This window comes from Tenrec ecaudatus, chromosome 7 (genome assembly GCF_050624435.1).
Source record: "Tenrec ecaudatus isolate mTenEca1 chromosome 7, mTenEca1.hap1, whole genome shotgun sequence".
Lineage (NCBI taxonomy): Eukaryota > Metazoa > Chordata > Mammalia > Afrosoricida > Tenrecidae > Tenrec > Tenrec ecaudatus.
In genome coordinates, this window is record NC_134536.1 from 12,887,443 (window position 1) to 12,906,995 (window position 19,553).

Genomic DNA, 19,553 nt, shown 5'->3' on the forward strand with positions numbered 1-19,553 from the left:
ATGGCTCGTCTTTCCAAAATAGATCACCAGGCCTTTCCTCTGTACGAACTCAAACCTCTAGTTAGCAGCTAAGCCTGTAAACCACTAACACCGCTCAAGATGCCAATCCACAGGAAATCAGCTTCCCTGAATCCATCTACGCTACACGCCTTTCCATCCCAAATGGCTTCTTACCGCCACTAGGCAGCTCATTCTAAAGCGTATCTGAAATAGTTAACGTCCTGCGAGCAGCCCGGGGAGACACACTTGGAAAAAGGAGATCAAAAAGCCCAATTAATTAGCAAAACGCCTTTTAGACCACAATTTAACAGTGTGCGACTGAGCAGAACCAGTCGAAAGTCCCCACATAGATCCTAATGACAAGGAATCGCACCACACTCTGCCCGTCAAGTCTATGCCAGCTCATAGGGAGCAGCCTTATGGGACAGGGTGAGACTGCCCCTGTGGGCTGCCCAGGCTGTGACTCTTTCTGGGAGCCGAAAGCCTCAGAGCAACCCGGTGGATTCAAACTGCTGACCTTGAGATTGGCAGTCCAAACACATAACCATTACGTCAGCAGGGGTCCTTTATGGAGTCTTAGAAAATGTCAAAGGTGGCATGTCACAGAAGTAGGCGGAGGATAAGGAGCCTGGCGGCGTTGGGCTGTTAACTACAAGGGCAGCAGTTCAAAACCACCAGGCAGCCTGTGGGAGAAAGAGGAGGCCTTCGACGCAAGTAAAGATTGAATGAACCCCCGTCATCCAGATCACCAGATATCTTACAGCTCTCTAATAGGAAGGTTGACGAAGTATTACTGACCCCCCCCAAAAAAATGCATTATCCAAGGGGGAGGGGAAACATAATGATTTGGTGTGCCCATCTTTACATGCCTATGTCCACCAAAAGCGAACCCTCTAGCAGTAGTGGACTGCGAGTTTACAGCTCACTGCTGATGCACGTATGCTCTGGTACACAGATGTCATTTTGCTGTGACAGCCCTGCAGTGAAGTACGCAAATAAAAACTTAATTTCACATAATGGCTTACAACGTATTATATATGTGAGAATAGGTATTATAATGACTTGTACTTGGCTATGACTTAGTTCCAGTGAGGTGAACAGCCAGCAACACCCAGCTTCTCCCCAGGCCAAAAGGTGTGTTAGCTCATGGCCATGCCTGGTCCTTGAGCCCTCCCTACCTGAGGGCAAGCAGCGAGACAGACGTGCCAACGCCACAGTCTGAGGGCGGGGCCCTCTAGTGCTCAGGGGAGAGCCAGGGCCCCGCCTCGACAATTTCAGAGCTTGGCTCCTGGCCAAGGGGCCACACAGGCTGCCGAGCAAACCATGGGTGAGTCAAGCCCTGGGCACCACCCACCCTGCCTGGGTGTTTCACCGCCGACGGGCATAGCCCTGCTTACAGAAGTGCCCCCACTTCCCCGGGCCTTCGGAGAGTCCCGTTGTCGCCCACAAAAATCTGAGCCTGAGATACCACCACAGTGGATTCGCCACAGCAAGGTCTCTGCATGGCATTCCATCCTTCTACCTACCCCCCTACCCCCACCCGGAGGAGGACAGAGCGAGAGAGACTGACTCCATTCTCGGTGGAAAGGGATGATTCTTCATGGGTACCCTGGGAAAAGCACGCCAGAAAGGAGGGCCAAGGTCATCTGTATTTGGTAAGGAATAAAGACAGATGTTATCTTTTGATGTCCCCAAGGAGAGGGCTGTTTAGCATTTTACGGAGTGCCAGCTTACCCAGGTCTTAGCAGCTGCCTCTCCTTCGAGGACTTGTGTGGTGGGTGTTTTCATCAAGTCCCCAGCCAAGGCTGTGTGGCTCTTTAAGTAAGAAGACAGCCAAACGCCAAGATATGACCTGTGTGATGTTTCCACATGGAAATCCAACCTACCATTATCAGGCCCCAGCTGGCGGCCAGTCCCTCTGAGCAAAAAGAAAAGGAGCCGTGAGGGGAGGCGTCTGGCTTTTCTGCGATGGGATCACTGAGAAATGCACAGAGCGGCCCCCGCTGTCCCCAGACTGCAGAATGCCAGGGGGACTTGGCTCTAGCCAGGAGCAGCCAGAGTCCAAAGCCCTTTCCTGAAGGCTCCAGTGTTTGAGGTTTCCTCCCGCCTTTCCTCCTCCTTCGTCCTTTCAAAGGCTGGAGGGTGTTTTTTCTAAGTGTGTAAAAATAGACTTTAAAATGTCAGTGTTGAAGCTGGCAGCCTTCTGCCTTCCAGGAGCCCCAGAGTGCCCTGGTTAAGCTCTGCTGCTAACCGGAAGCCCGGAGGCTTAAACCCACCCAACTCTGCTGCCCGAGGGAGATGTGGCAATCCCCTCGGGAAAGATCAACCCAAACAGAAGCCAAAGTGACTGCCATCGAGTCAGTTCTGACTCATCGCGACTCTGCCTGCTGTCACGTCAGTTGCCACTCACAGCAACCCCACATAGAGTTTCCGAGGCTATAAAGCTGAATGGGAACGGGTTGCCCCCGTCTTTCTCCCGAGGAGCAGCTGGCGACTTTGAACTGCTGACCTTGTACTTGGGAGTCCAACACTTCGCCAATAGCACCCCCAGGACTCATCAGCTTAGTAACTTCTATAGAGCCAGTTCTCTTCTGTCCTCCAGGGTCACATCCCAGCCCAGGCCAGATCGAGTCCATAAGTCTGATATTAGCCCATATGTCCGATATCAATCTATAAAGTCCTCTTCAGACTCACGAAACACATGTAATGATGCCAAACACAGGAAGATCATGGGCCAGTGGGTGGAAAGTCTTCAGAACCAGTGACGTTGTAAGCATCTCAGCACTGTCAGGGGTCACTATGTGGCTTCTCCAGTTCTCAGGGAACGGGGTCTGTCAGTAGAACATCTCTCAGGAAGTAAGCTCAGGAGAGTGTGTCTCTGCCTCTAAGGAGGAAAATTCCCAAGTTCCCAGAATTCTCAGGAGAAGGCCATGCCCACACAGAGGCCTCATTGGCTATGATCTGATTGACAGACTAGACTCCACCCCTTCACTCTTAATCCTCTCAAGTTCCAAATTGACACCAGATGATGTAACTACCAAACTAACTAAAAAGTTAGAAGTGTAAGTCCGTCCAAAGGCCCTTCAGGAGCCCTGGTGGCACATTGGTTACCCATTGGGTAGCTAATGATAAGGTCATCGGTTCAAATCACCCGCCCCTCCGAGGGAAGAGGATGAGGCATTCTACTCTCATTAAGAGTTACAGTCTCAGAAACATACCTGAGCCAGATCGACTTGATAGCAGTGAGTTTGGTTTGGGGTTGAAAGGTCCCTCAGAAGAAAGGTTCGGCCATTGGCTTCCCCACATCACTGTTAAGGAAAACCCTCCTGCGCACAGTCCAAGCCCCATGCTCGAGATCACCATGAGGCAACATCAACTGGACTGCAACAGGTCTTTGTTTCCAATTATATCTTCAGCTAGTCCCAAGGTGGTGTAGAGGGTTAAGCACGGGCTAATAACAGCTACAGGGCTGGCAGTTCAAATCCCCCAGAAGCACTTCAGAAGAAAGGCTTGGTGATCAGAAGAGCCAGCCACTGAAAACTCCTGTAGGGCACAGTTACCTACCCGGCCTCTCCTGGAGTCCAGTCAATTCCTCGGCTTTGTTCCTACTTGACTGATCACAGGCTCATACATTTTCACTGAAGTTCATGTTGACCTTGCTTGGTTTTAACTTCGTATCATTATTTGGGTAACAGTTTATAGTGCCCGTGGTTTCTTTGCCCAACCATTCACACGTTTTGTTTTGTGACCCTGGCTACAATTTCACAATGGAAAGGTACTCTTCTCCCTTCCACCCTCTGCCTCCTGTCTCCATTCATCCTTCCTTGCTATCCCCACCCTGTGTCTCCTATATCCATTCATCCATCCTTCCTATCCCCCCCTGTGTCTCCTGTCTCCATTCAACCTTCCTTCCCATCCCTGCCCCATGTCTCCTGTCTCCATTCATCCTTCCTTCCCTGACTTCCGAGCTTTATGTCTGGGACATTTATCCCTGGGACAATGGAAAGTCACAGGCTGCCCTTTTGCTCCTGTATGTTTGCTGGTTCTACAGAGTATGTGTCTTTCTGGGGTCACTATTCACCTCACAAGTCCTGCTGATTATTTGGCTGAAAGTTGACAGCCATGACGGGAAATTGGGTTTCAGGGTGTCTTCAGAGCCACAGTTTGGGGGCTTCAATGGTCTTTATCAAACCACTAAGTCTGTCTTTCATTATTACTTTAAACTTAGTTCTACATTTCTCTCCCGTTTTCTCTGGCCCTCCTATCGTCGTGATCTCTTCCAGTGTTTGGCGGTGGGAGCTGGGCACCATCTAGTTCTTCAGGTCGTAGGGTCATGGAAACGGTGGCCTCTATGTTCCAGAAGTCCCCTAATCCGATAGTTTCCATGCATCTTTGATTTTTCTTTACTCTCTTGTTTCAGATGGTAGCTGGGTACCATCTGGATCTTCTGGTCTCGAGGTAACAGAAACGGAGGTTTCTCTGGTCCAATAGTCCTACCATCCAACAGAGCCCAGGCATCTTTGGATTTCTTTACTCCTTTTTGTTCCAGATGGGGAAAGGCCACTGTTGCACCTCACCAGAAAATCAAACCAAGCCCCAAACCAAGCCATCACATCAATTCTGACTCGTAAAGGCCTCTAAGGCCAGCTTCACCTTAGACGGCATTAATGCTAAGTCTGAATTAAGAAGTACCATACAGTGTAGTGAAGTAACATTTCCTTATGTGGCTCTTCCACCCAGGCCTTTGTAACACACACCAAATAACTGAGTGGGACCATGCAAAAGGATATGTAAAACATTATGCAGGGATTGGTCAGTTTTAAGGCATTCCACTGTGTGTAAGAATGCCATCTCGGGAGAAGGGGCAGAAAGAAGTCCCGGGACCATCAGGAAGAAGAGGCACCAGCAGAGCACATCCCAAATCCCTGCCTGAGGTAGTAGAGGCAGCGGAGGTCTGCCACACTGAGACCAGAAGCTGAAGGACAGACGCCATGAGACAGATCAGAGAAACAGCACCAAGACTACGAGACTGAGCGGCAGAGCAGGGGCCAGGAGACCACACGGCTACGAGGCTGAGGAGCAGGCAGAAAGACTTGGCTGGGGACCAACGGCAGCCTCCTTAATGCTTTCAGGTCCTGGCTTGTGGGAACCTGTTAGCTTCCCTATACTTGTAAACCCCCATCCTTGTGAGTGTTGTCTGTGAGTCTTGTGGGGCTGTTGCAACAAATTCTAAAACCCAGCAGGAAAGTAGAGCAGTCTTTGTCCAGATAGCCAAGGGAGGGTGGAGGCTTGCTGGCCCTTTGTCTGTGTCAACCAGCCTTTGCGCAGCCAGAGGAGGTTGGGTGTGGCCTCCGAGCTGTTTTCTCATAGAGGATAGGAGTGCATGGAGCCCTGGTAGCACAGTGGTTTCGCGTTGGGCTGCAAGCTGCAAGGTCTGCAGTTCAAAACCACCAGGTGCTCCCAGGGAGAAAGAGCGGGCTGTCCACTCCCCTAAAGAGCTCATCTGAGAGATCCATAGGGACAGTTCTAGCCTGTCCTCTAGGGTTGTCACGAATCAGAATTGACTTGATGCAGTGAGTTTGGTTTGGTTATATGAGTATATAGTCACTTAATAAGCCCCTTTTAATATAAATAAAACCAGGTTGTGTTGGAGGCTGGGAATCGTGAAAGTGCCATTTAACAAAGCACAAGCGGACCGTGTCTGAGTGCGGCTCCTTATCTGTAGGATGCCGGATTCTGCCAACTGTATTTCGTGTCTAATTTTCAAGCATCTGCATGCTCCACCCTGACCCTGCAGGCCACACCGGGGACCAGCAGGGCAGGGACATTTGCTTAGTAAAGTGAAACCTTGGGTCTTCAATGAGATCATTTCCTTTTTATAGCCTGCCTCTCCAACATAGCAATTGCTTTCTCTTTTTAAAGGCACAGATTTACACCGCATTTAATTTGAGTGTCCCTATATATAGGCCCCGGTCTACACTAACAGCAAAGCCTCAAGATGGCAGGCTAAAGAGCTAAATATAGGGGCCCTTTAGGAAAAGGACACATGTTTCCACGCGGAGCAGAACTGCGAACGCATGTACAGACACAAGCACACCTAGGTGTGCTGCAGTAAAACAAGAAACCAACGGAGCCGATCCACAGCGCCGACGACAGGGGGATGTGCTCAACAGACCTGGTTGAGTCACACAGAGGAGTGCTTATTACGCATCACTAAGAGAGCAACGATGAGCCCACAAAGCCCCTTAGGACACAGGCAAAACTCGAGAACTTTATGCTCGGCAAAGTTGGTCAATTTCATCAAGATAAATACTTTATAACACCACTATTACCAAGGAAAATAAAGAAAAATAAAAACAGCTTTCACACCAGAAGACAAAGCATTAAAGATGATGAGGCCTCAGGGGTGGAGGGGTGGGGGCGCACGGGGCAGGGAGAGGGAAGGGACGAGAAAGTATGTTCCTGGTTTGCACAGAATCTGCTTAAAAGGGGAGGGGGGTAACTCATCCATCTGCGACCAAAAGACGACTCTAAAATAAAACTTCAAGGACGATCACAAAAGGTGATAAAACGCACAATTTTACTCTAGGAATTTCATTGTCTGAATACACCTCTATCAACATTTAAGATTTATAGCAAAGTTTGCCATTATGTGGGCCCTCAGAATCTCTAGTTCAAAGACTCACACACGGTTAAGCTTTACAGTTCGAAAAGCAGCGCTTCTCAACCATTTCCAATTATCATGAAGCAGGTAGAGAACTCACTTTCACACTTCAATTACCTACTGCCCTGGTGGCGCGGCTGGCTAAGAGTTCAGACTGGTAACTTCAAGGGTGGTGGTTCAGAACCACCAGTTGGTCTGAGGGAGAAAGGTGAGGCTGTCTGCTCCTATAAAGATCCACAGCCTAGGGTGCCCCATGAGTTGAACTTGACTCCCTACTTTGGGGGGTGGTGATGGCGGTGGCAGTTGTTTTTATGTTGGGCCAGAGAAAAGTGACAGATGGCATCATAGAGACATACAGCTGGAAAGAACAGCACGGCCCCGTCCAAAGAGGCAGCACTCTGGAGTCAGGATGGATGAAAAGAAGTCTCTCTCAGCATTTCTCCTTCTCTGCTGGCTGGGTGAGAATCCCAGGAGTGCTGCCCGGTGCTAGATGAGATGTCGAGAGATACACTTCCCTAGATAAAATCCCTAGAGGCAGCCGTGGTTCAGTGGTAGAATGAGCACCTTCCACATGGGAGTCCTGAGTTCGATTCCCAACAGTGCATCTCAGACACCATCACGCCAAGGCTGTCAGGGGAGACTGGGTTGGTACTCTGGTGGTTTAGTGCTCAGCCACTAACGGGAAGACCATCAGTTCGAATCCACTCAAGGAAGAAAGGTCCTGGCAGTCCACTCCTATCCAGAGTCCAGCCCAGGAGACCCCACACAACAGTTCTTCCCATTCTTACAGGGTCACCAGGAGTCGGAGTAGATTCAGCAGACACAGTAACAATGAATGTGCTGCTGAGCTAGTCTCCGCAGAGCTTCCAGACTAAGACACACTAGGAAGAAAGGTCTGGCAATTTACTTTTGAAAAACAGCCAGTAGATCACCATGGTTCGCCCCATAGTGGATCATGGGGGTGGCAAAGGACTGGGCATGTGGAGTCCATTATTGATAAGATGGCTAGCAAGAACAAATAGGAGTCCTGGCGGCATAGTGGGTTATAGGTTGGGCTGCTAACTGGTGGTCAGCAGTTCGAGACCACCAGCCGCTCCATGGGAGAAAGATGAGGCTTTCCACTCCCCTAAAGAGTGACACTCTCGGAAACTCCCAAGGGCACTTCTACCCTGTCCGATAGCATCGCCAAGAGTTGAGATCCACCGGATGGCGGTGATTTGGTTTGGTTTTTTGAGCAATGGCAACAGTAGTTAGAATCGACAAGATGATGACACTGCTGAAGAGCGAGGACAACGCACAGTCCTTAATCCCTTTACTTGTCGGATGAAGAAAAGTAAGTAATACACAGACCAAGCACCGCCATCCATTCAACAGGTCATTGTCAATACAGGGAAATTTGTTTTTTTTTTTTAAATCACTGCCATCAACTCAATTCTGACTCAGAGGGACTCTATATAGGGTATCCAGAGTCGTACATCTTTCTGGGAAGAGACAGCCCAATCTTTTTCCATGGAGTGGTTGGTGGGTTTGAACCCCTGACCTTGCGCTTAGCAGTCCAACGCTCACCTGACAGCATCACCAGAGTTAGCCCACAACTCGCTGACATCAAGTCCATTACAACTCATAGCGACCCAACTTGGCCAAGCAAAACTGCTTCTGGGCGCTGCTAAGACTGTAATTGCTTGGGAGAGTAGAAAGCCTCATCTTTCTCCCGTGGAGTAGCTGGTAAGTTTGAACCACCGACCTTACGGTTAGCAGCCCAATGCATAACCCACTACACCACCAGAGGGAGAACCTTTAAATACAAGGAACAAAAAGCTTATACGGATTCAAGTTCACCCAGGCTCAAACTCCAAGCAAGGCTAGTTAAGTCTCAGGACTACCCCACCAGCGCTGTCTCCACAGGATAATGGGTAAGCTTTGTCTGTCTCCAGCTTGGCAAGACTCTTCATCTTTGCTTGGCTGCCAAAGCCCACCCATCGCAGAGGTTCCCGGCCTGGATGCTGCCCAACAAGCAGGGCTGCCAAAGCTTCCAGGATGCCAAGTCCGTGCAGCTCGGCTGTATCACCTAGACCTGCTCTGGTCCCACCCCCAACACGCCAGTATGGACAACAGAAGGGGCTGGGTAAAACCGGGGTACAGGATGCACCAAGAGTATATTTAAGTAAGAAGCTTGTGTGCCTGGCATCACCAAGGACCCCAGGGTCCCCCAACACTCAGCGATCTGGGTTGAGGTGCCGTGAACTGCATATTGCTAAGAGGGAGGCTTGGCCAAAGTCCCCAAGACCCTTCATGGGGCACAGATTTCAGCAGTTTCCCCAACTGACAGACCAGGAAGAAAGTCTTGCCAATTGACTTCCAAAAATGAGCCAGCAGGCCCTCTGGATGGCAGCAGAACACTGTCCAAAAGATGCCAGAGATGAGTACCTCATCCAGAAGGTACTCAGACCCACGGTGGCCACAACCAGGGGCCGGGCCGGGCCAGAGCAACAACCGTGAAGATGGTGAACACTGAGCAACATTTGGACTTGGGGGAACCACTGACAAAAGACTTGGTTCCAGGCTGAGATGTGGCTGACAGGAGGCCCCGGTGGCGTACTTGTTACACTCTGGGCTGCTAACTGCAAGGTCAGCGGTTTGAGACCACCAACCAGTCCAAGGGAGAGAGACAGGGCTTTCTACTTCCATGTACAGTTATAGTCTTGGCAACTCACAGGGGCAGGCAGTCTTAGCCTGTCCTTTGGGGTCGCTACAAGTCTGCACCGACTCAATGGCAGTGAGTGAGGTGGCAGGGGCAGGCTTAGGGAAGATGCCTGGCAGTCCTGCGTCTTTTCTCCTCCCCACGTACCTTGACTCTGATCTAAGTGAACGCAAGGGGGAGTCCAACATCTTGAACAAAGACAAAAGGACTGCAGATTTCAAAGCAAAGTACAAATGTTTGTCACAGGGTAAACCGGGGCGGGGGCGGGGGGGAAGCTCTCCCCCTCCCCCTCTCAGTGCCCTAGTTTGAAAAACCACTTCTTGGAAACAGAAGCCAGAAAGGAGGAAACCTAAGAAGGCCCCGAGAAGGAATTCACTTTATACACATCCACCGCTGCCAAGCCAAAGCCAACAGCAGCCGCGTGACACGGGCGAGGCCTGGCAAAGCTTTACTAAACCCCGTCGTCTGTCCCGACCTTCACAGCCTGCACGGGAGAAGTCACCATACACTAGCGATGGCCAGCCAACCGGGAACCTGTAAACAACCTGGACCCCGGGCTCTGGGCCCATGAGTTTGTCCTTATATGGAAACTGCCTGTGGCCACCTAACAGAAGAAACAGGGAGTCTATTGTTGTCCCAGGCCTTAGAGTTGGGAGAGGCCTGATCGGGATGTTACCTGGTTGGCGTTGAATACACGAAGGGGCTTCAAACGTGAGTGGGGAAATTCCATGAGACTTTCATGGCATCTTTCCATGACCTTTCTGAAGGCCCCACCCCAGAGACACGGTCAGTGACCTCCTCATGAACAGGACTGTTGAGCCACCTTGAAATTCACAGGCGTTTTGTGCCATTTTGGCTGAGAACTCATCACGTCCTTACCAATCCCCCCTTAACTTACTATGCTCGTCTTTAGTGAGTTTGTGGAACATCACTGAGTTTTGAGAGCGACATCATACCAGCGAATGCATTTTCCTAAGTCCTTTTGGGCCCAGCCTCTACAATAGGAGAAAGACGTGGGAAAGCTGGTGTTCAGGCTGAGCCAGCAGCTAGTTCGACTGGCTAGTGACCTCACAAGGGGGACTGTCACTGCTCCCTGCTCCTCACCACAAGGCTAGGGGCTAAGTCCACCCAAAGGTGCCTGTAGAGACCAGCCTGATGTTCCACTTCTGGACAACCAGTGTAATAGTTACATAATTTCATGTTAACTTGAAGATATATAAAACTGTAGGGTGGAGTTTAGCCTGTCAATCAGGTCACAGACTGAGGGTGACTCTTTGTGGGCAGGGCCTTCTCATAAGGAGGGTCCTGGGAACCTCCCCATCTCTCTCTGCTGCCTTCACGTTCCTGCTGACTGACCCTGATGGTGGCCAGTCCTGGAGGTGTGTCCACTGCCATTGGAGCCACAAGACTTTGCACCCACTGACCTGTGATTTTCCTGCATTCTGCATCACTGTTTGTGACCGGGTGAGTCTGAAGAGGGACTTATGGACTAGTACTGGACTTATGGACTTGAGTTGGACTGGGCTAGGATGTTTTCCTGATGTACAATTACTTCTTGATATAAAGCTCTTTCTGAGGAAGCAGACTGCCACACCTTGCTCCCATGGAACAGCCAGGGGGTTGGAACCACCACCCTTTCGGCTAGCGGCCCAGTACTTTTCACGACACCCGCACAGCGTCTTCATCTCCGGGATAGGCATGAACAAAATAACACCTGCGAGCATATCTTGAAGAACAAGGCAAGGCCGAAAGCAGTGACAGCCCCAACGTACGAGAGGATTCGTGGTATGATGCAAGACTTTGAGTTTCATGGATAGAAGGGAGCTGAATGCTAGTCAAGGAACATGGATCACCGGGGATTAAAAAACAGAGCAAAGCATCCCACTATGGCTGAGTCCATTTCAACTCATTGCAAGGTTACAGGGCAGGGGGAAACTGGCCCCTCCTGAGTTTCCAAGGCAAGGACGAGGCAACTGCCTTCGAGTCGATGGTGGCACATAGTGACCCTACAGGACAGGGTAGAACTGCCCCTCTGAGTCTCCAAGACTGTAACTGTTCATGAGAGCAGAAAACTTCATCGTTCTCTCATGGCGTGGCCAGTGGTTTCAAACCACCGACCTGGCAGTTAGCAGTCTAATGTGCAGGCCACTATGCTACCAGAGCGCATAAGGTGTAGACATGCTGATGGGAAGATGAAATTTGGGGAGAAACTGCATGAACTCCAACCGAGAGCACCCACCACCCAACAGGAGGAAGAGCCCTGTGTGTAATTCAAATGCTCTAGAAGAAGGGTTCTTAGTAGGAGCCCTGGTTGCGTAGCGGGTATGCACTGGGCTGCTAACCACAAGGTCAGCAGTTTGAAGCCACCAGGCACTCCAAGAGAGAAACACGAGGCTCTCTGCTTCCATAAAGAGTTGCAGCAGTCTCAGGAACTCACCGACCATTCTACCTTGTCCCATAGGGTTGCTCAGTTGGAAACAAATTGACGGCAGTGTGTGTGAGTGTTTTAGTTTTCTTACAGCGGAATCCTCTCTCATTCTAACTACTCACAGGATGTTCTAGAACAGTCACGTGGCATCAAGGGTCAGCTGGATTAAACCCAAGCTTCTTCTGACTTGTGCTGGTTCAATGAGCGGTATCGGCTTCAGCATAAGTACCTGCCCTGGACCATCTGGAGCCATTTCCCGCTTATTCCATGCTGCCCTCACGCCCAGCCCTTCCCCAGTCTGGGCAGCTCTGGAACTGAGTTGAAGAGCGCCCCCAAAGCTTATGTTCTTGTGGAACCTCTTAATGTGACCTTATTTCCAAATCTGTTCATGTAATTAGTTGAGAATCTGGCAATGAATTCATCTGAGAATTAGGGTGCCTCCTGAATTAACAGAACGAAGGGTGTCCTTCTGGTGAGAGGAGAGGACGCACAGAGTCTGAGAAGGCAGTGCAGTGAAGAAAGAGGCAGAGTGGAGTGATGTGCCCACAAGCCAAGAATTGCTGGAAGCACCTGCAGCTACATGGGAGGCACAAGACAATGTCCTGCTTGCAGCCTCCAGAAGGCACCAGCCTTGTCAACACCTTGTTTTTTGACTTCCGGTTCCTGAAAGTTTGAGATAATACACTTTTCTTTTTGTCTTAAGTCACCCGGATTAGGGAAATTTGTCCTGACAGTCCTGGAAAATGAATACAATTGTACATCTTCTCTCCTATCTCTCTGGCCTAGCCTCTCCTTACAGGGCGTCAGGATCCTGGAGCAGCCCCATGGGCTCTCAGGGCTCCACGGGCACCCTGCTCAGCCCTGCCAGATGCAACTTGGCTGCAGTCCGGTCACCCTGACCACACTTCCAAGGGCTCCCATCTGCCTTCCTGGCCTTTCAACCAGCCCTGCCCCCGCCCCCCTTCCAAAGTCACCAAGTGCATCCACGTGAGGCAGAATCAAGGTGCTCCTCGGGGCTGTGATCTAGACCGTCATTTCTACAGGAGCAGTCAAGGTCTGCATCACCACGCTCCTCCTCGGAGAAGAATGAGTGAAGGGACAGAAGACGTGAGCAGATGTCTGCAGGGGAAGCTCTACTGCTCTGGCCCCACCTCTGCCTTTCCACCTTTTGGTGTGAAAGAGTAAAGAACTGAGGTGGGGGGAAACGGATCGTGTAATAAAAGCGGAGAATGCAATGTGACAGATGGGTACACACACACGGTCTCCAAGTGACCAAAAACTAGACAGGAAACCCAACCACCAGAGTCCAAAGCATGTGACTGACATACACACAAGTAGCAGGGAATCGGTTTACAATCACATCTGTCTCCTGGTAGAGTTTCCTGACTCAGTCCCCTAAATGCAGCAGGAAAGCCCTTCTACATGATAATGGGGGGTCACTAGGGTGAACCAGACAAAAACTCACCAAGTACTTGTGAGTCTTTGGGAGGCAGAACCTCCCAACGCACTCGCCTTCTTTCTTTCCTAACACTTCATGTTATGCTAATGACCTGGAAAAGATACCCACCAGAGCCATCGACTTAGTGAACACCTCTTTGGGGCCGCCTACTTAGACTGTGTCCTGCATCCCTGAGGAGAGCGAGAGGCCCTGGTGGCGCAGTGGTTCCGTGTCGGGCTACTGAGAGCAAGGTCAGCAGTTTCAAACCGCCAGCAGCTCTGATAGAGGAAGGTGAGGATTTCTACTCCCATGAAAATTGACACTCCCGGAAACCCCTCAGGGCAGTTCTACTCTGCCCTACAGGGCCATCGGCGTCAGAATCAACTCAGGAGCCACGAGTTACGTCTTTTTTATGTAATAAATCAGTAAAAGAGGAAGCCAATGATCTCAAAAGGTAACCAAGCATACCAGATGGAGAGGTGAAACATGCTTCTATGACCTGAGATAAAAAGGGACAAGAAATATTTATTCTAAGGCAAACATTCAATGCAGATAGACAGCAAATATGAGCAGCATCAGGTAAGGCAAAAGAGATTTCTGGACCTCGGTGCAGCCAGTGATGCAGTGTTTGCTGCCCACCTGTTGCAGCGAAGCAAAGGAAGAGCCTGCTTTCAAAGGACTGGCTCTCAGAGATCTCCAAAAACCCACATTCTGCCTTGGTTGTCCACTCCGTTCTGAGGCTGGTCATCAAAGGAATATGAGGTCTGCACCCCACCCCCATTGTTACACAGGAAAAGCTCTGAACCCCTGCATCCCTTCCCGAGCTCAGCAAGGGGGATGAGAACCCAGGTTTTAATCCATGTAGTAGGCGCTTTGGCCAGGCCCCGGGAGAGTCCCTCCGCCGACCAGGGCGCCGCCAGCTCCTCTGATAGACTGTCAAGCATCCGTCACCGGGCTCCTGGCGGGATGCGCTGTCACAGATCATTTACACAGCTGTCAGAGCCAGGCGGTGCTGCCCAATGCCAGATGGCCTGTGAAGCACACATGTTCTCTGAGCCCTCCCCCTATCTCAAGAAAGGGCTGGGGGAGGGGGGTGCAGAGTCAGACAAAGTGGGATGTCATCCCAGCTCTCTCAAAAGCGATTCCTAATATCCTTGCCATGTAGGCGGCGTGGGGTCTTTTTGGGGGGAATGGGAAGGGAGGAGAGGAATTTTTTTGCGATGAATTAAGTACGGGGAATCTACATTACAGACCACTGACTCTGCATTCAACAGTTTAAACCACTTGTGAACACCCACCCCTATTCCGTCTCTTCTCCCTCCCCCAATTTCTCTTCCTTCTTCTTATGGACTTCCATGATTCCTTCCACCCAAGTCACCTGCCAACTGCCGGTCCGTGGCTTCATCTCCCCACCCCTGCCCAATGTTTTAGTCTGGGTTAACTAGAGAAACAAATGCATAGACACGCGTGTGTGAGAGAGAACTTTTTATCAAAGAGCAATTGTACATTAAGAAAACTTCCCAGTCCAGTCCAGATCAAGTCCTTAAGTCCGATATTACCCCCATATGTCGATACTAGTCCATAAATTCCTCTTCAGACTCACCACACAGCCATGCAATGATGCTGAATGCAGGAAGATCACAGGCCAGTGGGTGGAAATTCTTGTGGATCCAGTGGCGGTGGAAGCATCTCAGCACTGGCGTGGGTCTCCACGGGGCTCCTCCAGCTCCAGGACTCTGGCTCCATCAGCATAGCCTGTCATCAGGAACACGAAGCAGTATGTGTGTCTGGCCTCCAGTGAGCTATTTATCGCCATCATGCCTCCAGATGAGGTCCTCAAGCTGCGACCTGATTGACAGGCTAAACTCCACCCCTTCACTCTTAATTGTCTCAAGTCAACACCAGATTAGGTAAGTACCACACCCAGCCTTCCCTGCCAGTCTCCAAAGTAGGAAGTCATGATTCGAGATGCAGTGGTGTGCACATGCAAGTCATGTGCAAGCGGTGCAGAGCAGGCTGGTGGGACCAGGGACAATGTCATTGTGTTGTTCGCAAGGTCAAGGAGCTCTGGTGGCACAGTGGATTACGAGTAGGGTTCATAAATTGGTTGACAGTTCAAACTCACCAGCCGCTCCTTGGCAGAAAGATGAGGCTGTCTGCTCCTGTAAAGAGTTAGAGTCTTTGAAATCCACAGGGGCAGCTTGACTCTGCTACTGGGTCGCTGCGAGTGGAACAGACTCAATGGCAGTGACTTGTGAGTGTGTGATCCCGCAAGGCCACCCACGAATGGCTCAAGGAGAACTAACCGGCACCAGACGCAACACAGACATGTGGTAAAGTACTGCAACCATACCTTTCCTCACAGCCTCTCAGAGTTTGCCCAAATACTGAATTCTCTAACCCGTTAAAAACAGCAGACAAGGCTCTGTGCCAGATGGAGAATGCTGGGGATTCACGGGATACCGACACGTACGTAAAGTAGAAAGTCATCATATTGCCTGGGTTACCCAGGACAGGCCTCCCAGAGCACAAAAAAATCATCAAACCCACCGCCATCGAGTCAAGTCAGACTTCAAGTCTATCCTGCCCTGACTGTGAACCTGTACACACAGGAGCAGATGCCTTCCCTCATCTTTCTTCCAAGGAGTGGCTAGTGGGGTTGAACCGCTGACCTTGCTGTTCGCAGTCCAACAGCTAGCCCACCGCCCCACTAGGATTCCTCCTTCCAGAGTACCCAACCAAACTCACTGCAATTGAGTGGGTGCCGACTCAGAGTGACCCTGTACGACAGGGAAGAGCCGCCCCTGTGGGTTTCTGAGACTGTAACTCTATGAGAGTTGAGAGCCTTGTCTTTCTCCCGAGGAGCGGCTGGTGGTTTCGAACCTCAATGCTTGCTGTTTGCAGCCCAGCCCAAGGTGTAATCTCTACGGCACCTGAAGCAGCTGTGGACCCTAAAGTCTAGCAGCTACTTGAAGAGGGAGCCCTGAGAGTCATTAGGCAGATTTGCACAGAGAAAACTTGGCGCCTCGGCCCAGGGCAGGATGGTCACATGTGCCACCGCAGGGAAAGGGGACTGAACAAGGAACAGACAGAGGAAATGTAGAAGGCCTGGGGGTGCGGGTGGGAGCCTGGGGGTGCGGGTGGGGGCCTGGGGGTGCGGGTGGGGCTCAGGCCCCTCAGCTGGGAGTCAAACTGGGCAGGCAACCTAACTGCTGTCCCTTCCATCCTCATCGGACAACTGAAGACTGGAACACACACAAAGGTCCCTCCCAGGGTGCGTCCAACGGCTGCAGTGTCAGACGCTGGTGTGATGTTGTGTGTGTATGTGCGCGCGCGTGTAGTATCTCTGTAAATGCGGGCAGACTTTGGGGGCATTTTTCGTTTGGGTCCATACGACCTCAACAAAGCACAGGGTCACACCAATGGTTTGGGTTTCCCAGGGCACCCTGCAGTCGATGGGGTCACGAGGCCGAGTGGCCTCTGCAGCCATGAGCTTTCTGCTGAGTAGTCCGTGAGGCGTGCGGCAGCGTGATGGGAAAGTTGGCAGCGTTGCGAGAGTGAGAGCCTGGGTCACAGAGACGGGAAGTGAGCACACACTGTTGGACAAACAGCAGCGAGGGCGTCGCGCCGGGCAGGGTGGCCCCGAAGCCTGCAGTCTGGGAAGAGCACACCAAGCTCCCGGTGTGCCAAGCGCGGGCGAGCCCAGGGCAGGAGAACGTGGCCTGCCTGTGGTTTTCAGAAAGGGCCCGATTGTGAAACGCTTCAATTCTGCTAAATGATCACTCTCGACATTACAGAACGGCGACTTCTTGCTGTGACCTCACGTACTGCAGACAAACGCTGGCTGCGGTCTGGCAGCCACATCGTCAGAGTTCTGGCATTTACACCCATTGTTGCAGCCGCTGTGGCCATCCGTCTTCATGAGCGCTTCCTCCTTTTCCATCTCTTGCCGCTTTACCACACACGATGGCCTTCTCCAGGGCCTGGTCTCTGCGAGCAACATGTCCACAGTGCGTGAGGCCAGGTCTCGCCATCCGTGCTGCTAAGAAGCCTTCTGGCCGTACTTCTTGCAGCGGGCTGAGTCTGTTCTCTTGGCAGTCCGTGGCACTTCCACTGTTCTTTGCCAGCGCCCATCACTCACGTGTCTGGATGGTCTTCAATGTTCCTGATTCAAAGTCCAACTTAACACGCAGTGGAAGCACTCCTTAGCCCTCCAAGTCACATCCTTGCTTTCAGTACTTAAAAGAGGTCTTGGGCGGCAGATTTGCCCAGTGCAATGTATTATTGACCAGTTGCTTGCTGCTGCCATGCGCACTGATGGTGGATCCAAGCAAGGGGAAGTCCGTAACAACGTCAGTCTTTTCATCCTGTATCACGAGGTCCACATGTGAGGATCTGGGTCTTCTTTACATTGAGTCAGCCTCAGGGACGTAGTGGGTTTTATTTCTTTGTTTTCAATCTCCCGGGAACACGTGTTGTGGCTGCTTTTTTTTTAAAAAAAGATGACAGCCACAAGTTCAAAGAGGATGAAAAAAAAATTAAATGTTCTTTACTCGTAAATCCTTTTTGTTTTTCTTCCTTTCTTTCAAAAAATCTCTGTTCGGTATTGGCTCGGGTAGATTTACAGTCCTTCACTTGGAGGAAATCCAGAGTTTCCATTTGTTTTTAGGCGGACGGTTCTTCCTACATGCAAGCTCTCTCCCAAAGTCAAAGTGCACCGTGGAGAAGGCCGCCCCGCCCCTCAGCCCTGCTTCCCAAGCACACAGTAGCTGGGCGCTACCTGGCACCTCCCAGGCCCTCCAGAGGCACCCAGCGGCCGCCAGCTTCTCTGCGCATGGACAGGAACATTGGAGATGTGTCTGCTTGTCCTGGAATCCCACTTTTGCTGCTCAGCCCATCAAAAATGTACCGGCTCCTCGTAGAGGTGACTGGTCTTAGTGACGTGGCCAACACCAACATCACTGTCATTAAATGTGATTCCGGGGGCAGGTGCAGTATAGAAGCCGAGGGTGTTTCCAGAGCGAGGAAAATGATGCTGAGCACATGTTTGAGTTATGCCTGTGTCACAAGGCCAGCAACCATCGTCAGGACACCTCTCTGGAGAAAGACGGATCAGCAGACGCCCGCGGGGAGCGAGAAAGACCTTCTTGCTGCTCAGACCCGAGGCTGGCTAAGGGAAGGGCTGGGGTTTTTCAAAGAACAAGAGAAGCCTGGTTTCCATTCCTGCTTCTGTCTTCATCCTTCTGAACTCTGTCCGTGGGCAGATGCTACCCTTTAATATCCAATGAAGGATTCTTCTATGGTGTGCTCACCTCAGTGGCTACTTGTCCCTCGATAGAGCTGGCTGGTGTTTGGCTAAAAATGGAGCCAAGGGGGTGAGCTGAAGCGCGGCTTAGGGCCACCGTCTCAGCGGCTCCATCCGCTGCTCTCTGACCAAGTAGCCTGGTCTCTTTATGATTTTGAGTCTATCCCACACTTTCTCCCACTCCGAGACACAGGGCCCTTCTTTTTGGAAAGACGATTCCGTTCAGAGCAGTTTGTAGTGACCTCGGTTGCGGTTGACAGGTGCCGTCAAGTGGGTTCCCACGCACAGCGTTTGTCCAGATTTCAGCTTTGAAAGCTCAGAAGACTGTTCTACCCCGTCCCCGAGGGTCGCCGTGAGACTGAATCAGCTCAATGGAAATGGGCTGTGTCTTCTAGTCTCAGCTCAGTCCCATGCTGCTGCGTTCATACATTTCCAGGTCAGGCAGCCCTTTATGCAGTGTGGGGCACGCCCACCCCCCATACAAGCTCCTATTTGTTTCCACAGACCCACAAGAGCTACCTCGCAATCCCCAACAAAGACACGACACTTGAAAAGCAGACGGGAGGCCAGAATTGCAGGTGATTTCTGAAATCCTCTCGTCAACCCCCTCAAGCTGTCACTGCAGCAGGTACCAGTCCCACCTGGCCACCACAGTTAAGGCCATATCACCTGGCCTTACCAGAGAGGCCCGGTCACAGCCCTTGACAGACACATTACTGACCCTGTCCACTCATTTGGAGAAAACCACAAATAGTACCCTTTTTGAATCGGACGGGCATCTGCTTTACAATTATTTTGTTTAGAATTAAGCTAAGTTGGCACACTGAAAATGTCAGTTGTTTCCTTTTAGAAAAAAAGTAACAAAATCATCGATATACAGGTAACGATAACCACAAGTTATGGATCACACAGTTATTGATACTATAAAGGCAGGACAGCACTGCTTCCTCTTCGAGAGGACAGAGGAGTGCACGGGATTGCTCCAGTATCCCGTCCATCTTGTTCCACGGACTTTGG

The 19,553-nt window shown here is 51.1% G+C and overlaps 1 protein-coding gene across 2 annotated transcripts in view; it reads right to left on the reverse strand.

Annotated features, from left to right (window-relative positions):
• Positions 1-19,553, reverse strand: part of TIAM2 (TIAM Rac1 associated GEF 2) — a 273,644-nt gene that overhangs the window by 240,186 nt on the left and 13,905 nt on the right. The window contains exon 2 of one of the 2 annotated variants that reach the window (XM_075554342.1): positions 14,835-14,986. The exons of the other annotated variant lie outside the window; for it this stretch is intronic. The gene's annotated coding sequence lies outside the window, so the exon portion shown is untranslated. The remainder of the gene's footprint in view (positions 1-14,834; positions 14,987-19,553) is intronic. 2 annotated transcript variants of the gene reach the window in all.